Raw genomic sequence first — 13,990 nt, 5'->3', positions numbered from 1 at the left:
CTACAGAAAAAGAAAACCAGGTAGATTTTATTCCAGGATTTAAGGGATGATTCGATATTAGGGAACTTCAAAATTAGGAAAATTATCAACATATTTGACCATTTCAATAACAAAACCAATGGAAACCAAATGATTTTTTCAATAGATGCAGAAAAAGCATTGGATAAAAACAACACCCATTCTTTATAAAAACATTAGAAGATATTGGAATAAGTGGAACCTTCCTTAATGTGACAAATGACATCTATCTAAAACTATCAGTAAATATTCTGAACTTAAGTCCACTCCTTGACTGACATTAATTTGTCTAGCCCAACCATGTGAGTAGTTGGACCCCTTGGCTCCCAGGACCCATGGAAAATCTAGGATCTGATGAAGCAGAAGTAACTCAGTTGGGGGCTTACTTTAAGTTAGAAAGGCTGGAAACTATTTCTCTCTTTCTCTTTACTAATAAATACTTAGAAATTTAGTATAAAGTCTCCAACATTAATTTTTATTCATAACAAGTCATATGAAAAAATGCTCCAAATAATCTACTGATTAGAGAAATGTAAATTAAAACAACCTGAAGATACCACATCACACCTATCAGATTGGCTAACATGACCATAAAGGAAAATGATAAATGTTGGCAGGGATGTGAGAAAATCGAGGCACTAGTACATTGTTGGTGGAACTGTGAACTAACTCTATTGTTGGATTCCTGGTGCAAGATAGCAGTCCAGACTTTTAGACAGCCATCCAGACATCCTTGAAGGCCAGCTGGATGACTAAAGATATCTGCTCCTTTCTTCTCATACACTCTGCAAGGTCAACACAAATTATTAGCAGGGGAGCTGGATTTCTAAATTTAACTAAGTTCAAAAACAAAGACAGAGAAAAGGGTACCACAGGACAAAATCAAGTACTTATAAATAGGATCCACAAGAAAATGATATAGGATTAGTCTTTGATTTTAACAATAGTTCTGCTAGAATAGTTTATCAAATTCATTTGAAACATTGAAAATCTGTAAACTTATGTAACTTGTAAGATCACATAGCAACAAATTACATATGCATTTTATGTTATCAACCATGAAAAACTCACCCTTCAAATAGAGAAGATTTGAATTTTAAAAGATTATTTGTTAAAAGGGGAGTCTTAGATATGCATGTTGGGAATCATTTTTATCAATTTTGATCTTCATAACAACAGTGGAAGAGAGGTGCTAATATTACAATCATAATTTTTCTTTTTTAAAGGGGCCATTTATTTCCCAGATAATCTATTGTCAAAGACCTAGAAGTGGCAGTCTTATGTTAGGGTTTAACTTTCCCCAATCATCCCACTCAAGAGCCCTTTTAAATTTAGTTCAAATCTAGGTTTTACAATTAATAATTTAAAATGTCACAAAAACTTTGTGCTTTCACTGTACTTCTGGCTGTCTATAGCATCTTCCCATTTACTTAAATTTTGTTATAGTTCCCAATAAAATAAGTAATGAAGTTTCATATTACCTTCCTATTTAAACAAAGTCCTAACTTCCTTCTAACCTTCTTACAATGTACTCAAACCTTTTCCTCTTTATACATCTCACTTTTCTTATTATCTTCATGTTCTCCCTGTAAATTTTTTTTAATTTGTTCACTTCCTAATATCTTCCCCTAATAACTTTTCAAACTTATTGATCCATCTCCAGTCTTAAATTTACTTAATTTCTTCCTTATAATTTTTGGCATACATTGTTGTTGTACAAAACTAAGGACTTCTTAAAAACTTTAAAAGTTTTAATCACCAAAGTGTCCTCTTGACTCTTAAAATACTGAATTATTGCCAATTGTATTATTCACTAAGAAATGGAAGAACCAAAAATCCTTTAAGATACTTTAGCAATTATTAAGAATCTGAAGCAGAATAATTAAGATCTAGCAATTATTCACAGAAGTAACTCTTGAGATCTATCTATTATCTCTGATAAGGACAGCTTAGTTGATAAGAAGTAAGGACACGGAAGATCTTTTAGCTCATGCTTCCATCTCTGTCTCTCGCAGCATGGAGTTTATTATATCTACTTCAAGACTCATTTCACACAAAAGAACTCTGCCCCCACCCCCAAAACTTTGCGTTTGTGCAGAAACACAAATTGTGCCATATCAAAGTACAATAAAGTTATAGTTTTACAAATAAATTTCCCAAGAAGATAATACTGGATGAGAAAAAGTCTCAAGGTTGAAAATGAGCCTCACTTTATCTAAAAGTTATTTTGCCTGAGCTTGCCACTACGTGACCTTGGGACTGCTGGAGCAGTTAGAGAGATATACCTACAGCTGCAGCTTTACTCTGCTGAGTGAAAAAAGGCTGTTCACTCATTAAGTGCTGGTTTACTAAGAACTTAAAGTTTTCCTAGAGGAATAAGAAAAGGTGTAGATCATAAAAGGGGTCAAAAGAGGAGTCTTAATGGCTCCCAACATCTCACCATTTTCTTTTAAATTGAAGTGATTTATTATTCAGCAAAAACTTTTATTAATGAAAGGAGTCACAAAGAGTGGTTACAATCATCAGCTAGAGAGATCTTGGAAACTACAGCTGGATCTGAAGGGATTCACAGATTATACTGACAGACCATGTTTCTCTCTATTGCTCTCAACAAGTAACAAAACATTTTTCCAAATAAATTTTGCATACATTTCAAGTTGCTTTCTTAAATAAGTTTCTCTGGTGTGGGTAACAAATAAGACAATTCTTAAGAATGTAAATAGTTAATCTATTCTAAAAATGGGTAGGTACTACCAAAAAACTTTTTTACTGAATTAGAAAAAACTATAACAAAGTTCATTTGGAATAACAAAAGATTAAGAATATCAAGGGAAATAATGAAAAAAACGTGAAGGAAGGTGGACTATCAGTACCAGATATTAAACTATACTATAAAGCAGTGGTCATCAAAACAATATGGTATTGGCTAAGAGGCAGAAGGGAGGACCAGTGGAATAGACTTGGGGTAAGTGACATCAGCAAGACAGTGTATGATAAACCCAAAGAGCTCAACTTTGGGGACAGAAATCCACTATTTGACAAAAACTGTTGGAAAAATTGGAAAACAATATGGGAGATATTAGGTTTAGGTCAACATCTCACACCCTACACCAAGATAAATTCAGAATGGGTGAATGACTTGAATATAAAGAAGGAAACTATAAGTAAATTAAGTGAACACAGAATAGTATACTTGTCAGATCTATGGGAAAGGGAAAATTTTTAAACCGAGCAAGAGTTAGAAAAAATTACAAAATGTAAAATAAATAATTTTGATTATATTAAATTAAAAAGGTTTTGTACAAACAAAAACAATGCAACCAAAATCAGAAGGGAAACAACAAACTGGGAAAAAATCTTTATAACAAAAAACTCCGACAGAGGTCTAATTACTCAAATATACAAGGAGCTAAATCAATTGTATAAAAAAAATCAAGCCATTCCCCAATTGATAAATGGGCAAGGGACATGAATAGGCAATTTTCAGGTAAAGAAATCAAAAGTATCAATAAGCACATGAGAAAGTGTTCTAAATCTCTAATAATTAGAGAAATGCAAATCAAAACAACTCTGAGGTATCACTTTACACCTAGAAGATTGGCTAAAATGAGAGCAGGGAGAGTAATGAATGCTGGAGGGGATGTGGCAAAATTGGGACATTAATGCATTGCTGGTAGAATTGTAAACTGATCCAACCACTCTGTATGACAATTTGGAACGATACCCAAAGAGCTCTAAAAGACTGCCTGCCCTTCAATCCAGCCATAGCATTGCTGGGTTTGTACCCCAAAGAGATCATAGATAAACAGACATGTACAAAAATACTTATAGCTGTGCTCTTTGTGATGGCAAAAAACTGGAAAATGAGGATATGACCTTCAATTGGGGAATAGCTGAACAAATTGCTGGTGATGGAATACTACTGTGCTCAAAGGAATAATAAACTGGAGGAATTCCATGTGAACTGGAATGACCTCCAGGAATGAAAGAGTGAAAGGAGCAGAGCCAGAAGAACATTGTACACAGAGACTAATACACTGTGGCAAAATCAAATGTAATAGACTTCTGTACTAGCAGCAATGCAATGACCCAGGACAACTCTGAGGGATTTATGGTAAAGAAAGCTACCCACATTCAGAGGAAGAACTACAGGAGTGGAAATACAGAAGGAAAACAACTGCTTGAACACATGGGTTGATGCGGACATGATTGGGGATGTAAACTCTAAAGGACAGCACCAATGCAACTATCAATAATATGTAAATAAGAGTCTTGATTGATGACACATGTTAAAACCAGTGGAAATGTGCGATGGATATGAGGGGAGGCATAGGTAAGGGGGGGGGGTGAAGGGGAAAGTAAAAACATGAATCATGTAACCATGGAAAAATTTTCTAAAACAATAAAATATTTAAATCTAAAAAAAAAAAAAGAAAAATGGGTAGGAGTCTCATATAACTTAGAGCACAATTAATAATTTCAAAATACAGCCCAATTTAAAAGTTATTTTCAAACTGATTTGTACTTTACTTCAATTTGTAAAACACTCAAGCATCCGATTAGATCTTCAGCAAAATTTTATTTATTTTTAAGATGGTCTTCAATTAACACAAATTTTTCTGTTATTTCTTCCAAGTTGCTCGCTACTCAGTATGATCTTCCTTTCTTGGCTGTTGAAACAAGAAATCTTTCCTTCTGAAGGGTGCTCTTATCGCTCTCTCTATTTTTTTATATCCAATTCTATTTGGAGAGACCAAATTCAATTTAAAATGAAACCAGAACAAAATCAGTTATTTCTGAAACCATTTCCCAAATGGTATCACACAGCATCTCAGTTTATAAGTACAAATTCTTAGTGTCAAACTACTCTTGTGAGTCCCATGCTTTTCAAATAAGTTATACTATGCAATCCAATATTTTCAGCTAATTTATTGCCAAAAGATATTAAGCAACCACTGTCTCTCTTAAGAGCAAATTTGCCACAATGATCCCAATGGATGAGCACTGACTTAGCATAGGGGCATATTATAAATCATACCAGTCCCAAAGGAAGTTTTCTTTTGTTTAATTTGCTATTACTAGTTCCTATTTGAAAAGAAAACCCTTAAACAAACCAGAAGATAAGACAAAATGACCACAAAGGAAGAGATGAAGAAGCACACATATAGTTAAGGGCAGTGACCAGCCTTTTTAAAAAATTGTTTCTCCCCTAAATCTTTGCCAATTTAAATCCCAATGAAGCAGCAAGAGGAAGTGATGTCTAGGAATGCTCTCGGAGAGCTAGGGGTAAGGTTAGAAGAAGCTGCTTTTTTTTTTTTTTCAAAGCCCAAAACATAGACGCATGTTCTTATTTTCACTCTGTTCACTAGATGTCACCCAAGACCATCCTATTATATTTCCCACATTGAAAAATGAAAGCTGCTCTACAATTTTCATTCCTTTAGAGACTTTATTGACTAGGGGACTAGGCAATGGTGCATCACAGAGTCCCTCAATTCCTAGAATGAAAAAAGCACTGAGATCATGACCAGCAAGACTTACTTGGTTCTGGGTCTTCATGGTAGGAATACAGGAATTCCTCAGCTTTTCAAGTTCTGGAGAATGTTAACTGGCATGTCTTGACTATCCAAAATTTTTTTTTAAGTCTTTCCTGAAGGATAAAATTCAATTACCTTTAAAGTAATTGACATAGTATTATCATCAGTAGTCTTTAGAAAGATCTTCCTTGAGAACAAATCCCTTTAAGAGCAAGTCCAAGAATCAAATATCACCCATTCATTCAAAATCTGACTGGTTGCAGACTTCTAATGCAAATCAGGACAGGAAAAAATCACAAAACATAATGTACAATATCATTCACTCACCCCTTCTTCCCAGAGAGGATCTTGAAATAGATGGGAATAGAGAGCCAATCTGTAGTCACAGAGCCCTTACCAGAAATTCCCTTTGCAGAAAAAAACATTTCCATTTGGGCCTTTGGAATGATGGGGAGATTCTGATCAGGATCTGAGGAGGTCAGTTCTCATTTCTATCCCACTTCTGCACCAACTGTTCCAGTAGAATTTTGACAAAATGGTAAACTGAGCACAGTTAGTATATTAGGTTTCCAATAAATAATAAATTGATTCAATGGCCTCTCTCAATCACTAAAGATTTTGAGGCAGGGCTCAAAAGCCTTAATGTAATTTGGAGGTATACAGAATTGGATAGGCAATGATAAGGCTATTTGAATGGTTCTAGGGTAGGCAGCATTGTGCAAGGGAGGACAACACAGTTGGATTATTTTAAAGAAAGCAGTTTAGCACACCTGTGTGGGACTAGTGACCACCCCCTCTGACAGACATTTGAGGAATAGGCATTGCTTTCGTGGGACCCATCAACATCTTGTAGATTTGAATTAGTAGGCTCTCTGGTGCTATGAAAGGTTTTTAAGGGAAGTAAGACCCAAGGACAGGTAAGAATGGAAAACAGGACTGTAGGGGGTGATAACCATTTAACTTACAACACTTAAACTAAAACAGAGGAATTACTGAGCTTAACTCAGGAATGTGTGATAATGAGATTAAATCTACCTTGTTCCTTCTCAAATCTAATCACCAAAAGTGTAAACAACTCCACTTAACTCACAAGTTGGGAGGTCTGTGACCCATGTGTGCTAGAGTGAGTGACAATCAGAATTTAATGACTGCCTCCTGGGCAGTCCTAAGAAAAGCATCTGTTGTGATTGGACACATAAACAAAGAGGGAGGCACAGGAAGTGAAGCAAAAGAAGCCCCTTTAAAAGAGGTGACAACTTCCTGTAGCCTCTTCTTTTTCATGTCTTGAACCTAAAGGAACTCTTCTTGTTTGTGACTTGGACCTGGAGGAACATTGGCTGAGACCTTGGACTAAGTGAGACTGCTCTTATCTCTCCCTTGGAATTATACGTGGTAAGTGTAAAGACTAAATCTTCCTGGACTCTGTGAAAGAATTCTCCTTTCAAGAGAAGACCAGAGACTGAAGCTTTTGCTTCATTCATCCTTGGCCCTTGGGCCTCAGAGACTCTCGGCTCAGCCTTCTCCAATTAAGAACTAGTTAAATCTGCCTGGGTTGAGTCAGGGGCAGAAGCAAATTACTCAGTGTGCTAGATTACTTATCCTATCTTATTCCCTTCTCTAATTTTCTTACTTTCTCTCTCATCATTTGTAAATAAAATTCCATAAAAGTCATTTTGAGTTGAGCTTATTCTTTAATTGGGAATTGATAATTATTCAGTTCCCAGGTAACCAAACCTTTTAATATTCATTCAACCAAAACCTCTTTTTACCCCTTACAAATGGAAAAATGTGACTGGAGAAATTGTACAAAATGGGACAGTATTATACAAAATAATAAAATTGCATAATAGAATCAATTATTAAATGATATAGAACAATTTAAATTTCCTCACTTAGAGGGCATGGGTGTATGTTTGTTATGCTGAGATGGTCTCAAAAAAGAAGAATGGAAGGATGAGAAGGAAGGATAGATTGAGGGAAGGGAAAAGAGAGAAGTAGAATGTGGAAAATTCACAAACATTAAACTGGAACACAAAAGAGAGTTTGAATAACTATTGAGGAATTATCGGGGATGACAAATGAGCAATGCTTGAATCTTAATTGCTTCAAAGAAGGAAACACACACACACACACACACACACACACACACACACATACACATATACACAAGGTATTGGGCACATAAATTTATCTTGTCCACAAAGAAATAGGAGGGGCAGGGGAGAAAAGAAAAGGGATAAATGAAGTGAGGTGTTGATCAAAAGCTAAAAGATTTTTGAGTAGGAACCAAGGTAAAAAAAGAACAGAACAGAATAGTATGGAGTAAAATACAATGATAAAAACCATAACTGTGAATATGAATGCACTCGCTACTTGAAGTAGAAAGTAGAATATATTACAAGCCACAATCCAACACTATGTTGTTTACAAGAAATACACTTGAAACAGAAAGACACCTACAGAATTATAATAAGGTGCTGAAGCAGAATTGATTATGCTCCACCTGAAATTAAAAAAAAGGTAGAGGATAGCGATCATGATCTCATGCAAAGCAAAAGCAAAAATAGACCTCATTAAAAGAGATCATCTGAGGAATTAATTAAAGGAGACAATTTGAGGAATTTTGCTGAAAAATGCCATAAATAGTGAAATATCAATATTGAACATATATGCCCAAGATAGAATAGTGTTCAAATTCTTGAAGGAAAATTTAAAGGAGTTGCAAGAGGAAATAGTAAAACTATGCTACCAGGAGACCTTAATTTGCTGCTCTCAGAACTATATACATCCAATCATGAAATAAATGAGAAGTTAAGGTGATGAGGGGATGTGGCAAAATTGGGACATTAATGCATTGCTGGTGGAGTTGTGAACTGATCCAACCATTCAAGATGGCGATTTGGAACTATGCTCAAAGGGTTATAAAAGAATGCCTGCCCTTTGATCCAGCCATACCATTGTTGGGTTTGTACCCCAAAGAAGTCATAGATAAACAGACTTGTACAAAAATATTTATAGCTGCGCTTTTTGTGGTGGCAAAAAACTGTAAAATGAGGGTATGCCCTTCAATTGGGGAATGGCTTAACAAATTGTGGTATATGCTGGTGATGGAATACTATTGTGCTCAAAGGAATAATAAACTGGAGGAATTCCATGTGAACTGGAAAGACCTCCAGGAACTGTTGCAGAGCAAAAGGAGCAGAGCCAGAAGAACATTGTACACAGAGACCAATACCAGTGTATTGGTAAAATAGAATGTAATGAACTTCTGTACTAGCAGCAATGCAATGACCCAGGACAGTTCTGAGGACTTATGGTAAAGAACACTACCCACATTCAGAGGAAGAACTAAAGGAGTGGAAACACAGAAGAAAAGCAACTGCTTGAACACATGGGCTGAGGCGGATATGATTGGGGATGTAGACTGGAAACTACCACACCAATGCAACTATCAACAATTTGGAAATAGGTCTTGATCAATGACACATGTTAAAACCAGTGGAAATGCACATCAGCTATGGAGGGGTAAGGGGGAGTCAGGGGTGAAGGGGAAAGTAAGAGCATGAATCATGTAACCATGTTAACTTTTCTAAAAAATAAAAATTATTAAATGAAAAAAAAGAAGTTAAGGTGATGAAATAACTTTTAGAAAAGTGATATGATAAACCTATGGTTAATATTGAATGGGAAAACAGCTATACATGTCACCTTTGAAAAAATTGTTCATGTATTAAGGCAAAAAATCTCACAAACAAATGAAAAAAATTTAAATATTAAATACAGCATTTTAGGATCACAATGCCATACAATTACATTCCTTAAAGCATATTTGAAGCATAGGTGAAAAGTTAGTCAGAAATTAAATAACCTACTCTTAAAGAATATATAGGTAGGGGAAGCTAGGGGGCTCAATGTAAAGAGGTCCAGGACTGTCTATGGGATATTCTGGGTTCAAATTTGGACTCAGACACTTCTTAGCTGTGTGACTGTGGACAAGTCATTTAATCACATTTGCCTACTTTTTATCTCTCTTCTGTCTTGGAACTGTAAGATTTAAAATGGATATCCAATAATTCCAAGTATTATATCTTATAAAAGTTCTTAATAATCACTTGAAGTAAAGGAATAAAAAGACAAAAGTAAAAGCTTGAGTAAAGCCAGCTTTACCAGCTGTGCATGCAGGAGAAGAGAGAGCAAGGCCTGAGTTACAGAAACCTTTAATACCAAAACATAAGGACATAATATGGGGACTGAAAGAAGTACCTGGGAAAAGTATGTTTCCAACTGCCACCTCTTGATTAACTTGATTAAAATAACCCCAGTAAATATATCTAAAGGTAATTACCATACACTAACCCAGCCTTTAAAGATGAGCAAGGAGTTGAGAAAATGGGTAACACTTAGATAGAGGAATGGTAGTTAAATCAGTTGAACTGAGTACCAGCCTCCAGCCTGCTGGAAATTAATATAATTTATTTACCTAAACTAGGATTCTTGTTAGGGAATGAAGAGATTAAACAGGAAGCAATCACAACTGTTTATTGAGGATTTGTTTATTTATTTGTTGTTTGTTTTTTATTATTTATTTAAAAAGATTTAGTTTTATTGAGGTTCAGGAAGTTGGGTAACAGGTTTCCCTGACTGGGTGAATAATAACATATAAAAGGACAAGGGAATGGAGTCCTATACTAAAGCTTTAACAACAACCACCAAGCAGGATAGGGTTTTGGAAATCTCACTCTTGGGTCCCTGACTCCTCCAGTGTTGTTTCTCTGGTGTCTCAGGGTCTCAGTTGATAATCAGCCAATAGATCCAGTGGGGAAAACAGTGAACTGGTACACATTGAAGGTCCACCCTCCAAGCTGCAAATCCAATCTCTAGTCTATTCTTCCACAGTGATGATGGTATCTTGATAATGCTCTCTCAGGGAAATCAAAACATACAGGCTCCTTCTTCAGTGGTAACCAACTGATTCAAACTCAGGTGCGGTGTCATCCCCTTGCATTCTAGGCTTCTCCAGAATGCTCAGTTCATCCTGCTTAGCAAAAACTTTTCTCTCTATACTTAAAGCTATCTATTTTATATCTTTATAACAGTTCCCCCTTTTGCATAAAGCCAAAATAGTGTTCTACACAGTATTTTGGTATTTGTGCATTACAGACTAAATTGAAATTCTAACCCAAAATAACAAACAAACTACACTAACTCTATCTGATCCTATCTATCTTTACCTTACTCTACCCTACTCTAAGGATTTTAACAAGGAAAGGGAAAGGGAAAAATACATTAAATGATTACATAGTTCAACGTATAGAATAACAAGTTACAAGGTAAAAATTTCAACAAATTTAACAAAATCAACAACAAATTTGAAATATCAACACAAAATTCAAGTAAAAATATCAAACACAACTCCTATACTAATATAAAAACATACTACTAACTAATAAATGTAAACAAGTTTGGAAAAATATATATTTAACAAAACATTGCATAAGTTTTTACATTAAAATTTCAATAAAATATCAAACTCACATGCAAATTACATTTAAATGTTTGCAATTCAATTATTATCAAATTATGCACAGTATTCACATTTATACATATGTACATATGATATATACAATATATACATAATACATACATGTATGACATACATATATGCATGTATGTGCACAAAATATATATAAATACATATGTACACCATTTACATATATAAAATACTTACACTATAATACAATTTACAATACACACACTATTTACACTTATTTACATATATATTTACATTATTTTGTGATATGTGATCTGTAATATGTTATATGCTTTTCATGTAATGCAATTTTGTTATGTTTGTTGTATTTGCACTGTAATGTACATTAGTACTGTACCTTATTCTCTAATCTATTACTATTACCTATTTACCTAAACTATTCTAAATTACACCTGTTATTACTATATTAGTCTAACTAAATACTAGCTAAATTTTGTTAGTAACTAACTATCCATTGTTAGTACATACTTATCCTATAGCTAATTCTAGTTTTGTTACTATTTATACATTGTTTTATTTCATAAGGAATACAATATATATTAATATGTTTGTGCTTTTATGTATCTGGTTTGATATGTTGTTACTTTGCTATGTTGTGTTGCAATATGTTACTGTTGGATGTATAATACCTACCAAAACTTCAGATCTTCTTCAGATCTCCTTTCTCCTTATGATGTTCCATTCTTCTAGGAAATCTCCTTTTCTCTCCTTTTCTCCTCTTCTCCATTGAAGTTCTTGATAGTATTATGTGCAATGTTGGATATATGTGAGTATGTAGTGATACTATTTATATTACCCCAAAACACTTTCAAACCATTTAGTCCATTAGTCCATGATTAATCCTCTTCTTTGGAAATTCCCTAAAAACAAAGTCTTTATCAGTTCAATTTTATAAGTTCATCAGTCTTAATACAATGTACATTAATACTGAATCCTGAATCCCCTTCATCCATTCATGTCCTCTTCCATTCGAACGTCCTCTTCCACTGGAATAGTTCTCTCCTTACTGAATTTACTGACTGAAGACTCTGACTGAAGATCTTAAATTTACACAATTTATTCTTCTTCATCTTTTTCATTATTAATAATTTCTGTATTTTCATTACCTATACCATGTGCTAATTTAATATGAGAACAATGATACCATGAATCTCTACCTAATACCTTTATTGAAGATGGTGAAACTAATACAGTTGTATGAGGACCTACCCAACTTTGTTATGTTGCCGATGTTTTGGCAAAGTTTTTCACATAGACCACATCACCTGGTTGAAAATTATGAAGAGAATAATCCAATGGACCAGATTGAATTAATAGTCCCATATCATGTAATCATTCTCTTAGCCTCTGTAGTAAAGCACTTAAATATGAAGCAATTTGGCAATCACCTCCTAAGAGTGATGTATAAACAGCTTTACAAGTCTTTGCTTGTAGTGGAGCATGTCCAAAGAGCATCTCATACAATGATATATGTAGATCCATTCTTGGTCTTGTACATAGGTAAAACAAAACTATGGGGAGAATATCTGACTATTTGAGATGAGTTTCAGCACAGTTTCCCAACCATAGTCTTGAGTTCCCTATTCATATGCTCCACCTGACCTGAACTTTGTGGATGATAAAAAACATGATATTTAGGTGTTATTCCTAGATTCTCATAGACTCTTCTAAGAATATCCTGAGTAAAATGAGATCTCTTATCCAAATATATGGTTAATGGTACACCAAACCTAGGCACAATTTCCTTGAGTAACACTTTCACCACAAAGCTTGCTGTGTTGGTATTTGATGGAAAAGCTTCAGGCCACTTTGTTAGCCTATCAATAATCACAAGGCAAAACTTGTATCTTCCAGCTTTAGGCATACAGAAGTAATCAATCTGTAAGCTCTCAAATGGATAATATGTTAAAGGTCTACCACCCAAACCTTTCTTTTTTTTACATTCTTTATTTTTTTAATAAATTTTATTTTTTAGAAAAGTTGTCATGATTCATGTTCTTACTTTCCCCTTTTTGATTTTGAGTCAACCAGTGAGTTTCTCTCCTACCTTTTGTCTGATTAGCAAGAGAGATTATTTTATTTTTCTCTCTGTTTTTCAAAAAACTTTCTAAAACATTTTCAAAGTCCACCCAGCCAGGGTTGAATGTTTTGAAAATATTCTCCAATTTTTTATTATTACTATTGGTTCTTCTTCAAAAGAATGTCTGTCTTGTTTGAATCTATTTAGATCTTGGGGGGTATAGGTTGAGTATGGGGGAAAGGGGCTGAGGTAGAGGAGGAAGGATAGGGTAGCAGGTGGAGAAGTGGGTTGAGCAGTGGAGAAAGGGCCTGAGGCAGCAGAGGGAGGATATGAGGTAACAGGGGTAGGGATAGATTGGGCAGGGGACAGGGTGGATTGAGTAGGAGGAGCAGAATTATGTAGGGCAGGGTAGGACAGAGAATGAATTGGCTCTGATAATGAGGAAATGTGGAGAGAAATCTCTCTTACTCTGAATTTTTTAAAGTTATTTTGAATGCTTTTTATAAAAGCTTTGATCTCCCACAAACTCTCCTCCATATTTTCCAGTCGATTCTCAAGCTGAGCTTTTAGTTTAGCAATTAGGTGCAAGGTAGGAGGTTGGGTTGGACAGGAAATTCGTCAGATTTCAGGCACCATCATGAAGGAGGGGTCATCCCCACTTCCAGATTTCCCACCATAATAAGGAGCACCATGGCTCTGTAGCTTGCCTCTCAGACAGGAGCTGGTGCCTGCTGCGTATATTCTAGTGTTAGGAAGAGACAAACATCTGGAAGTCTCCCCAACTTGGGTCTCCCACCCTCTGAAGGACCACAGTCTGGCTCAAGCAGAGACGCTGGAGCTGGAGGGAATGGCGCCTGGGAACCT

This window comes from Gracilinanus agilis, chromosome 3 (genome assembly GCF_016433145.1).
Source record: "Gracilinanus agilis isolate LMUSP501 chromosome 3, AgileGrace, whole genome shotgun sequence".
Classification (NCBI taxonomy): domain Eukaryota; kingdom Metazoa; phylum Chordata; class Mammalia; order Didelphimorphia; family Didelphidae; genus Gracilinanus; species Gracilinanus agilis.
This window is presented reverse-complemented; position numbering follows the sequence as displayed.